The sequence below is a fragment of the Phocoena sinus genome, chromosome 19 (assembly GCF_008692025.1).
Source record: "Phocoena sinus isolate mPhoSin1 chromosome 19, mPhoSin1.pri, whole genome shotgun sequence".
Lineage (NCBI taxonomy): Eukaryota > Metazoa > Chordata > Mammalia > Artiodactyla > Phocoenidae > Phocoena > Phocoena sinus.
Window position 1 is genome coordinate 46,117,697 of NC_045781.1, and position 11,314 is coordinate 46,129,010.

General features: G+C 44.5%; 1 protein-coding gene across 2 annotated transcripts in view; it reads left to right on the top strand.

Moving 5' to 3' along the window:
- The window catches only part of ST3GAL2 (ST3 beta-galactoside alpha-2,3-sialyltransferase 2), a 67,756-nt gene that overhangs the window by 47,448 nt on the left and 8,994 nt on the right, over window positions 1-11,314 (top strand). For both annotated transcript variants that reach the window (XR_004346789.1, XR_004346790.1), the window contains exon 8: window positions 11,032-11,224. The gene's annotated coding sequence lies outside the window, so the exon portion shown is untranslated. The remainder of the gene's footprint in view (window positions 1-11,031; window positions 11,225-11,314) is intronic.

Here is an 11,314-nt window from a genome sequence, read left to right on the forward strand (position 1 = left end):
GGCTAATTCCCCAAAACGTCTTGATCTCCGCCTTGAGCAGGGGGAAGCTCATCAACAGTATCCAGCCCAGTGTCACTCCTTGAGCGCTCCACATCGTTCTTGGGATTATCTTCCACGACTCTTGTTAACCTTGTCGGGACCCAAATCGGATCTTGATCCTGAGACCAGACTTCTCTGGGTATGAATGTACACTTTGGCGGTTCCCGAACTGCAGCGCCAGGGGGGGCGCTAGCAATAAAAGCGGAAGTCTGAGTACATGTTAAAGCTTTTGATTTAGCAGAAGCACAAAATGGCGGACGAGCACCCGCAGAGGCACAAAATGGCGGACGAGCACATGGGGAACTGCCATATCGTCCTCTTTCATATTCGGCAGCTGCTTCTTCCAGATCCGCCTCCTCCTTGGGATTCAACTCATCTTGAGACAAATAAAGCGCTTTAAATTCATCTAAAAGTGGATACAATCCTGGCGTTGCATCCGATTTTTCTATTTGTTTTTCTCTCTTTTTCCTAGGATTCTTAGGCCTATCTACCGTAGTCCCTATATTTTCACTTTCTGACGCACTATCTTGATGTATGCTAAGAGCTTTACGGCCCATCTGTACAATATCTTCGCATTTCCCTTCTCTTAAGCACGAATGTATCATTCTCCATAACGGAAACGTGCCTCGAGAGAGCTCCCCCATTTTGTGACGATCAGCCAAGTCCTTCCCCAGTTTTTCCCAAGATGGAACAGTCAGGCTTCCAGACACCGCAAACCATGGGGCGGCACCATCAATATCCTGCAACAGTTTACTAATAGTTTTATGTGAAATCTTAAGTCCTCAATCGTTCAGAAGGGCTTGGATGGGCTCATGGAATCCAACGGTTGGTTCCGCGGATGAACTATTCCCCATAGTTCACTCTCATATATGAACAACTTGCTAAAGCGGGAAGATCTCTGACCTATCTAATGGCCAGGGGAGACACACTCGGTCGGGCTGATGGCACCGTAGCCACACGCAGACAAAAAGTGCGACAGCTACGAAGAGAACGAAAGCGAAAATAAAAATCTTGGGCTCTATTTCAGCAAAAACATACCTAAACTGGACTACTTAACGGCGGTTCACTCCGTGTGTCGAGTTCTGAATCGGTCCTCCATGCGGGGCGCGCAGGTTCCCGGGTTTTGGCACCACTTGCGGCGAGCTGCTTCTGACCAGCAGAATGACGAATCACCACACGCTAGATTCTTCTCGCATCACACTTTATTGGAGTACAGCTTGGTTTTGGGCGGATGGAAGGAAGACCCCGTACACTCGAGCCTGTCTGCTTATATAAGGGCTTAAGGACTCGTGTAAGTCCCTGATTCGTCCGTATGGTTATCGCATTTCGCAAGCCGGACTTTGGATAGGCCACTGCTTCAAAACCTAATTAGCATATTAGGTGCATACGCCCTAGCGGCATACTTAGTGCATGCGTAATGGCTATCCGGCCGCGCCCTACAATAGGTCAGAACTCTAATTGACAAACGGGGTTGTTGTGGTAAATGTGCCTCCTTGTGTCACGTAGGGAGGCACGGCTTGCTCGTCTTTGTCAGGCTGAGATCCATTCTTTTCTGACCCTCACATAACAGCCACCAGAATTCTTTAAAGATGGTGCCCCAATCACTACTACATTAAAAAAAAATTTTATTGAAGTATAGTTGATTTACTATATTGTGTTAATTTCTGCTATACAGCAAAGTGATTCAGTTATACATATATATTCTTTTTTTAATTAAATTTTTTCTTTTTTGGCTGCTTTTGGGTCTTTGTTGCTGTGCGTGGGCTTTCTCTAGTTGCAGTGAGCGAGGGCTACTCTTCATTGCGGTGTGCGGGCTTCTTGTTGCGGAGCGTGGGCTCTAGGCATGTGGGCTCAGTAGTTGTGGCACACGGGCTTAGTTGCTCCGCGGCATGTGGGATCTTCCCAGACCAGGGCTCAAACCTGTGTCCCCGTATTGGCAGGTGGCTTCTCAACCACTGCGCCACCAGGGAAGCCCTACCTATATATTCTTGTTCGTATTCTTTTCCATTACGATTTATCACAGGATATTGAATATAGTCCCTGTACTATACAGTAGGACCTTGTTGTTTATCCATTCTATACATATAATAGTTTGTATCTGCTAATCCCAAACTCCCAATCCGTCCTTTCTCCCACCCCACCTCCTCCTTGGCAACCACAAGTCTGTTCTCTACGTCTATGAGTCTGTTTCTGTTTCGTAGATATGTTCATTTGTGTCACATTGTAGATTCCACATATAAGTGATACCATACAGTATATGTCTTGCTCTTTCTGATTTACTTCACTTAATATGATAATCTCTAGTTGCATCCATGTTGCTGCAAATGGCATTATTTCATTCTTTTGCATGGCTAAGTAATATTCCACTGTATATATGTACCACATCATCTTTATCCATTCGTCTGTCGATGGATATTTAGGTTGTTTCCAGGTCTTGGCTATTGTAAATAGTGCTGCTCTGAAGCATAGGGGTACATGACTAATACTTTTTTTTTTTAAAAGACATTGTTTTGAAATGACGGATTTTTAAAATTTTTGTTTTTTGGCTGCATTGGGTCTTCGTTGCTGCGCGCGGGCTTTCTCTAGTTGTGGCAAGTGGGCGCTACTCTTCGTTGCAGTGCACAGCCTTCTCATTGCAGTGGCTTCTTGTTGCAGAGCATGGGCTCTAGAGCGTGTGGGCTTCAGTAGTTGCGACATGTGGGCTCAGTAGTTGCAGCATGCGGGCTCTAGAGTGCAGGCTCAGTAGTTGTGGCTCACGGGCTCTAGAACACAGGCTTAGTAGTTGTGACGCACGGGCTTAGTTGGTCCACCACATGTGGAATCTTCCCGGACCAGGGATCAAACCCGTGTACCCTGCATTGGCAGGTGGATTCTTAACCACTGAGCCACCAGGGAAGTCCCGATTAATACATTTTTTTAATATAAATTTATTTATTTATTTTTGGCTGTGTTGGGTCTTCGCTGCTGCGCACGGTTTCTCTCTAGTTGCTGTGAGTGGGGGCAACTCTTCATTGCAGTGCGTGGGCTTCTCATTGCGGTGGCTTCTCATTGCGGAGCATGGGCTCTTGGCGTGCGGGCTTCAGTAGTTGCGGCTCGCAGGCTCAGTAGTTGTGGCTCACGGGCTCTAGAGCACAGGCTCAGTAGTTGTAGCGCACGGGCTTAGTTGCTCCACGGCATGTGGGATCTTCCCGGACCAGGTATTGAACCTGTGTCCCCTGCACTGGCAGGTGGATTCTCAACCACTGCGCCACCAGGGAAGCCCCCCAACTAATACATTTTTTGTTTGTTTGTTTTGTTTTGTTTTGTGGTACGCGGGCCTCTCACTTCCGTGGCCTCTCCCGTTGCGGAGCACAGGCTCCGGACGCGCAGGCCCAGCGGCCATGGCTCATGGGCCCAGCAGCTCCGCGGCATGCGGGATCCTCCCGGACCGGGGCACGAACCCGTGTCCCATGCATCGGCAGGCGGACTCTCAACCACTGTGCCACCAGGGAAGCCCCTGACTAATACATTTTTAAATTAATTTTTTAAAACTATTTTTGTTGTGGGATATAATACATAAACAGAAAAGAGCATAAGAATAAATGTACAAAAATATATAGCTTCATGAATTATTATTTTTTAAAAGCTCCATAATGGACATTTATTTCATAAAGCAAAGATGGAATACTATATAATACATATAGATTATAGATTATAAATAGATAGAATTATATAATTCCTGTGGTAAAGGAAAAGCAATTTCCACTGCCATTTGGATATCAAAATGGACTGAAGAAAAAAGAGGTAATTGAACATGTTATATGGAAGAACTGGAAAAGCTAGAATTTTATTTTTCCAGCTTTATTGAGATACACTTGACATAGCAAGTTATATATGTATGTAAGGTATAGTGATTTTATGTGTGTGTATATTGCAAAATGATTACCACAATAAGATTAGTTAACACATCACATCATATAGTTAAAATATTTGTGTGTGTGATGAGAACTTTCAAAATCTACTTTCTTAGCAACTTTCAAACATACAGTAAAATATTGTTAACTATAATTACCACGCTGTACATTACATCCCCAGAGCTTATTTATCTTGTAACTAGAAGTTTATACCTTTGGACCACCTTAACCCGTTCCCCCACCCTGGCAAGCACCAGTCTGCTCTCTGTTTCTGTGAATTTAGTTTTTTTAGGTTCCATGTAAAAGTGAGACCATACAGTATTTGTCTTTCTCCATCTGACTTATTTCAGTTAGCATAATGCCCTCAATGTCCATCCATGTTGTTGCAAAAGGCAGGATTTCCTTTTTTATGGCTGAATAATATTCCATTGTGTATATATGCATGACATTTTCTTTATTCATTTATCTGTTGATGGACATTTAGATTATTTCCATGTCTTGGCTATTGTAAATAATGCTGCAGTGAACATGGGGGTGCAGATGTCTCTTCAAGACAGTGATTTTATTCTTTTGGATGTGTACCCAGAAGTGGAATTGTTGGATCATATGGTAGTTCTGTATGCACATGCAAAAGAATGAAATTGGACCCCTATCTCACACCACTCAAAAAAATTAACTCCAAATGGATTAGACTTAAACGTAAAACCTGAAACCAAAATATATAAAGAACTCACATAACTCAATAGCAAAAACCCCAATCTGATTAAAAAATGGGCAGATATGAATAGACATTTCTCCAATGAAGATATACAGATGGTCAACAGGTACATGAGGGCTTCCCTGGTGGCGCAGTGGTTGAGAGTCCGCCTGCCGATGCAGGGGACTCGGGTTCATGCCCCGGTCTGGGAGGATCCCACGTGCCGCGGAGCGGCTGGGCCCGTGAGCCATGGCCGCTGAGCCTGCGCGTCCGGAGCCTGTGCTCCACAACGGGAGAGGCCACAACAGTGAGAGGCCTGTGTACCGCAAAAAAAAAAAAAAAAAAAAAACAGGTACATGAAAAGATATGCAACATCAGTAATCATCAGGGAAATGCAAATCAAAGCCATAATGAGATATCACCACACTCCTGTTAGAGCAGCTGTTATCAGAACGACAAGAGATAACAAGCGCTGGTGAAGATGTGGAACAAAGGGAACCCTTGTGCCCTGTTGGGGGAAATTGAAATTGATGCAGCTACTATGAAAAACAGTATGGCGGTTCCTTAATGAATTATTTTAAGATGAACACTCATGTAGCCACCACTCGGGTTGTGCAAGCACCCCAGAGGCCTCCCTGTTCCATCTTCCTTGCCAAGCACAGCTCCCTTCCTTCCCCTGAAGGTGACCACCGCCCTGACATTCCATATTCACTTGAGTATTTCTGGATACTCAATTCTCTTTCATTAGTCTGATTACCTAGACCCAAGTCCACATGGAAATTTGGTTTATAATAGAGATGGCCTCTCAAATCACTTAGGAAAAGATGGATATTTAAATAAATCTTATTGGGATAACTAGATAACCATCTGGAAAAAGATAAAATTAGATCCATAGCCTAAACCATTCACCAAAATGCCAAGTGAATCAGAGCTAAATGTTAAAAATAAAACCCTAAAAGTAGTAGTTCTTTGATATATTCAAACAGAATATTATCAGCTTTGTAGCTGGTTTTTGGATTGGAATTTTTTTCATGCTCTATATAGTTCCCTGTATTACTAAAAATTGGAGCTTTTTCATTCATTTTTCTGTGTGTTCCAAACATTTTGTTAAATTCCCTCTTCCAATGTAACTGCTTCCATTTTATTTGTCCATGTGAGTTTATACCTTTTTCTTTCCTTCCCGATAAATTCAGTGAGCTCTTGGAAAGGAAAATTAGGTAAGTGTGGTGTCTAATCACATACTAGCAGACACCTTTTTCTTCGTCTGTTTTCGTCTGTCTCCACAGAGCTGATTTCTTGTGGTTGTTTATTTAACCCCTCTCTGTCATGATGGAGGCTTTTCAAATAATTGGGAATTGGAAATTTTTCTCTCCTCTGTATTAAGTGGATCAAGAAGCTGCTTGGGAATTTTGTGTACCTAGATGGAGCATATCTATGATCTGGATTGACCTTAGGGTGACTGGACAGGGAACTAGCCGTTCCAAGGCAGGGAGGGTGGTCAGGATAAGCTGGGTTGTGCTACAGTAACAAACACCCTTCAAACTCGCAGTGGCTTAAAACAACAAAGTTTGTTTCTCACTCAAGCCACTTTTCCATCACGGGCTGTGCTCATCATGGTCACTCAGGGACCCAGACAGAAAGGAGTGCCGTCTGTGGTGGATCTGTTGTTTCAGGGCCAGGAAAAGAGTGTCTGGTGAGCCACAGGCTGGCTCTGAATGCTTCTGTCAAGAAGTTCACATTTCCTTGATGTCAAAGAAGTCCCATGTCCATGCCTCAGTCTAGCAGGGATGTGTGTTCCTCTGGGAGAGGCACCATGTTTGAGTGAGCAGTAATACAGTCTGAACACAGAGGGCTCTGTGGAGAGAAACATTACGATTTATGGCCTGACAAGGGGTGGTGGATACACACTTGGCTGGCACTCTGGCTGGATGCTAGAGGAAGGGCAGGAAGCGATTAAATATTTTACCCATCAGAGGAGTGAACGGCTGAGGGCTGCCATTCAGCAGGCGAGGAACTGCTGCCTGTTACATATTTGGCAAAGTAGGAAAACATTCCTGGCTTGGTGAGGGGAAGGGTGAAATCCTGAAACCCTTTAAAAAATCAAATTATTCCTTGCTGAGTGAATTAGGAATCAATGCTCCTTCTCACTACCCTTCCAGAAAAATCACAGCTTCTGCGGTGAGTTTGTCTGTGTGACAACTAACGCACAAAAATGCAAGATGGCCCCTCCCCTTACACTTGCCGAACTGTGGGTATCAGGACCAGCCTGCTCCCCGAGAATATAGAAACAACACCTTTCATCTAACAACTGTTTCTGCTGAGAATAATACAGGCTCTTTCTGGCAACATGGCTTCTCTCCAGGGAGAAGGCTTGGTGAAGTAGAAAGAACATATGGTTTCTGCATTCAGAAGGATCTGAGTTCAATCCTTCTTTTGCTATGAGGTAACTTTGCCTTTTCTTTCTATACACTTAAAACTGTTCTAAAAAAATCAATTCTGTTAAAAAAAAAAAAAAAAACCCACTCTTTTCAATGGAAAGAGTCAGGGGAAAGTGTCCAGAAGAGCCAACCAATCAGGAACATCCAGTTTAGAGCTTATGGGAGCAAGAAATAGTTTTACTGTAAATGTAATCATTTCGCTTTCTCTTTCTCTACTGAAATTCGGTTGTGTTATTTTTGTCCTTAAAATGAGAGTATAATTAGGATTTAAAATCTAGGATTCCCATTTACTGAGTTTATTTCAATGACTTTCTCATTTCTAAAATTTCTAATCTACCAATGGTATGCTGGTAAACTGCCTCTGAAAACAAACTAAAACCCCTGATTTATAGTGTTGCTGATTTCTGTGGTATAAATATTCCCAGCACAGCCAGTTTCAATCTGCCAGTGATTTACCAGCCAGCTTGTGTGAGTTTCAGCACACCACTGCTCTTGTCCAAATTTACTTCATAGTTTCTTGCTCTTTTCAGTGAAATGTAATCATTTCACTTTCTCTTTGAGCATCCAAACACACTGTAAGCCTTTTATGAGGCCATTCCATAAAATAAATTTTATCTGGGGTGAATTTGGTACCTTTTTTTTTTGAAGTATAGTTGATTTACAATATTAGTTTCAGGTGTACAACACAGTGATTCATTGTTTTTATAGATCATGCTCCATTTAAAGTTATTAAAAAATAATGGCTGTATTTCCCTGTGCTGTACGATATATCCTGGCTGCTTATTTATGTTATACTTAGTAGTTTGTATCTCTTAATCCCATACCCCTATCTTGCCCCTCCCAACCTTCCCTCTATTGTTTGCGTCTTTCTTTGCATTCAATTTCTTCTCTCCCCACAATCCACAGGTGGGTTTGCTTTTTTAAAATTTTTTATTTATTTTTGGCTGCATTGGGTCTTCGTTGCTGCGTGCGGGCTTTCTCTAGTTGCAGCCAGGGGGGTGCTACTCTCGGTTGCGGTGAGCAGGTTTCTCATTGCGGTGGCTTCTCTTGTTGCAGAACACGGGCTCTAGGCGCGCAGGATCAGTAGTTGTGGCTCGCGGGCTCTAGACCACAGGCTCGGTCACGGGCTTAGTTGCTCCGCGGTATGTGGGATCCTCCCGAACCAGGGCTCGAACCCGTATACCCTGCATTGGCAGGCGTATTCTTAACCACCGCGCCACCAGGGAAGCCCCACAGGTGGATTTAGCAATTGGCTCCATCCAGCTCCCCGCCCCTCTCGCCCTTATTCTAGAGCCAGATGCGCTGATTCAGTGAGATCAGAGGATATCAGACCAGGCAGGCAGTTGACAGGATGGTGTGGCTTACCGGTTGCAGCGGGGATCCGCATCCTCCTGTCTCCTTTCTGGGCCTGCGTCTTGATGAAAGTCTCTGTCCAGCTGGCGTGCAGGCGAAGCTCCAATCCAACGCCCTCCAAGCGGCGAGGCTGCCTTGAGTTCTGGTCTTGTGTGCAGCGCTTCGCTTCCCGGCCCCTCTGCTGAGCGGGACCTAACAGCCTGCAGCTGCTCGGTCCCCGGATGGGAGCCCAGCAAGATTTGGCTTCAGCCCTGCTCGCAGCTTTGCATGTTTCCCCATTACTGGTCCATAGAAGTATTCATCTCGTTTTTCGGGTCAGGCGGTGTTTTGTTTTCTAGTTTTACCTTTTCTGTATCACTGTTGTGTTTTGGGGTCAAAGCGGGTGTCACTTATCTGGAATGCTGGCACTGCACACGACCTCCTCTCCCTCTTTGCCTGTCTCCCTTCCGAGCACCCTGAGCACTGCTTCCTCTCTACCCCACCTCGCCTTGTCCCCGGCCTTTCTGGAAACTTGCTCCACTTCTCGCTCCCACTTTTCTTCTCAGAACCCCTTCCCGCACCAGTGGCTTGCATGCGCCCCTGACACACCTGCAGTCACCGTAGCTGCTGCATCCCCAGGACACTCAGTCTCACTTTCTGTCACACGTGATCCCAGCTGGACCCTGTCGCTCAGTCTCGGCTCCAGCCCACACACCCACTCACCTGGAGGTAACTGCCCGTAATCGCTCACAGCAAATCAGGCAGGCAAAACGACACTTCAAAACCTACAAAAACATGAGTAAATAATTTATAATACTGGGCCTCCCTGGTGGCGCAGTGGTTGAGAGTCCGCCTGCCGATGCAGGGGACACGGGTTCGTGCCCCGGTCTAGGAAGATCCCACATGCCGCGGAGCGGCTGGGCCCATGAGTCATGGCTGCTGGGCCTGCGCGTCCGGAGCCTGTGCTCCGCGGCGGGAGAGGCCACAGCAGTGAGAGGCCCGCGTACCGCAAAAAAATATATAAATAAATAAAAATTAATAATAATAATAATTTATAATACTGAGATGAGGAAAGGTTTTCTAGCCATGACATGAAATCCAGATTTCTTAATAATGAAGTCTGAGCAATATTAAATTTTTTGTTTTTGTTTAACATCTTTATTGGAGTATAATTGCTTTACAATGGTTAGTTTCTGCTGTATAACAAAGTGAATCAGCTATACATATGCATATATCCCCATATCTCCTCCCTCTTGCATCTCCCTCCCACCCTCCCTATCCCACTCCTCTAGGTGGTCACATAGCATCGAGCTGATCTCCCTGAGCTATGCGGCTGCTTCCCACTAGCTGTTTTACATTTGGTAATGTATGTATGTCCATGCCACTCTCTCATTTCGTCCCAGCTTACCCTTCTCCCTCCCCGTGTCCTCAAGTCCATTCTCTACGTCTGTGTCTTTATTCCTGGCCTGCCCCTAGGTTCTTCAGAATCAATTTTGTTTTGTTTAGATTCCATATATATGTGTTAGCATACGGTATTTGTTTTTCTCTTTCTGACTTCACTCAGTATGACAGACTCTAGGTCCATCCACCTCACTGCAAATAACTCAATTTCGTTTCTTTTTATGGCTGAGTAATATTCCATTGTATATATGTGCCACATCTTCTTTATCCATTCATCTGTCGATGGACACTTAGGTTGCTTTCGTGTCCTGCCTATTGTAAATAGTGCTGCAGTGAACATTGTGGTACATGTCTCTTTCTGAATTATGGTTTTCTCCGGGCATATGCCCAATAATGCGATTGCTGGGTCGTATGGTAGTTCTTTTTTTTAGTTTTTTTAAGGAACCTCCATACTGTTCTCCATAGTGGCTGTATCAGTTTACATTCCCACCAACAGTGCAAGAGGGTTCCCTTTTCTCCACACCCTCTCCAGCATTTATTGGTTTTTTGGTTTTTTTTTCGGTACGCGGGCCTCTCACTGCTGTGGCCTCTCCCGTTGCAGACCACAGGCTCCAGACGCACAGGCTCAGCAGCCATGGCTCACGGGCCCAGCCGCTCCACGGCATGTGGGATCTTCCCAGACAGGGGCACGAACCCGTGTCCCCTGCATCGGCAGGCGGACTCTCAACCACTGTGTCAGCAGGGAAGCCCTAACATTTATTGTTTATAGACTTTTTAATGATGGCCATTCTGACTAATATTAAACTTTTGTGCAGTATTAAGAAAAAATGATTTTGTAAAGACAAACAAAAAGGAAAACATCCACCACTCAAGACAGTCTAATTTCCCTAAAATAGAAATGTGGCTAAAATTCAATGAAGACTAACAAGCCAGTAGCAAAATGGTGAGATAGGAATGGGCAACACACCAAAACAGAAAAGTCAAATACCAATAAACTGAAAATTTGCCAAACATCACTAAATTTAAAAAAACGAAGCAGTTATATAATCTATTTTTACTACTCAGACTGGCAGTTTTAAAAATTGATAATAGAGGGAGTTGGTAAGCACATAATAGGTATCTTTGTTATCACTGCAATAACATAAATTGGTAAAAACTTTTCGGCAGGCTATATTAACAATGTGTTAAAATGTTAAGGGTCCCCACTCTGACCCAACAACTCTACTTCCAGGTATACATCCTGAGTGAGTCTCAGCTGGGCTCAGAGAGGAGCGGGACTGGTATTTTCACCGTGGGCAGCAACACAGTGGAAGCCCCCATGTGCCTATCACTAGGAGCCATGATGTAATGCTGGGGCAGCTACACGCTGGAATGATGCTTGTTGAGAGTGAGGCACATCCCTGTCACATGTCCAAGATACACGGGTAAGTGAAAAGGCAGGTCACACAACAGCGTGAGTAGAATGTTCACATTTTTGTAAGAGAAAAGTGGGTTGATATATGCAAACAGAAGGC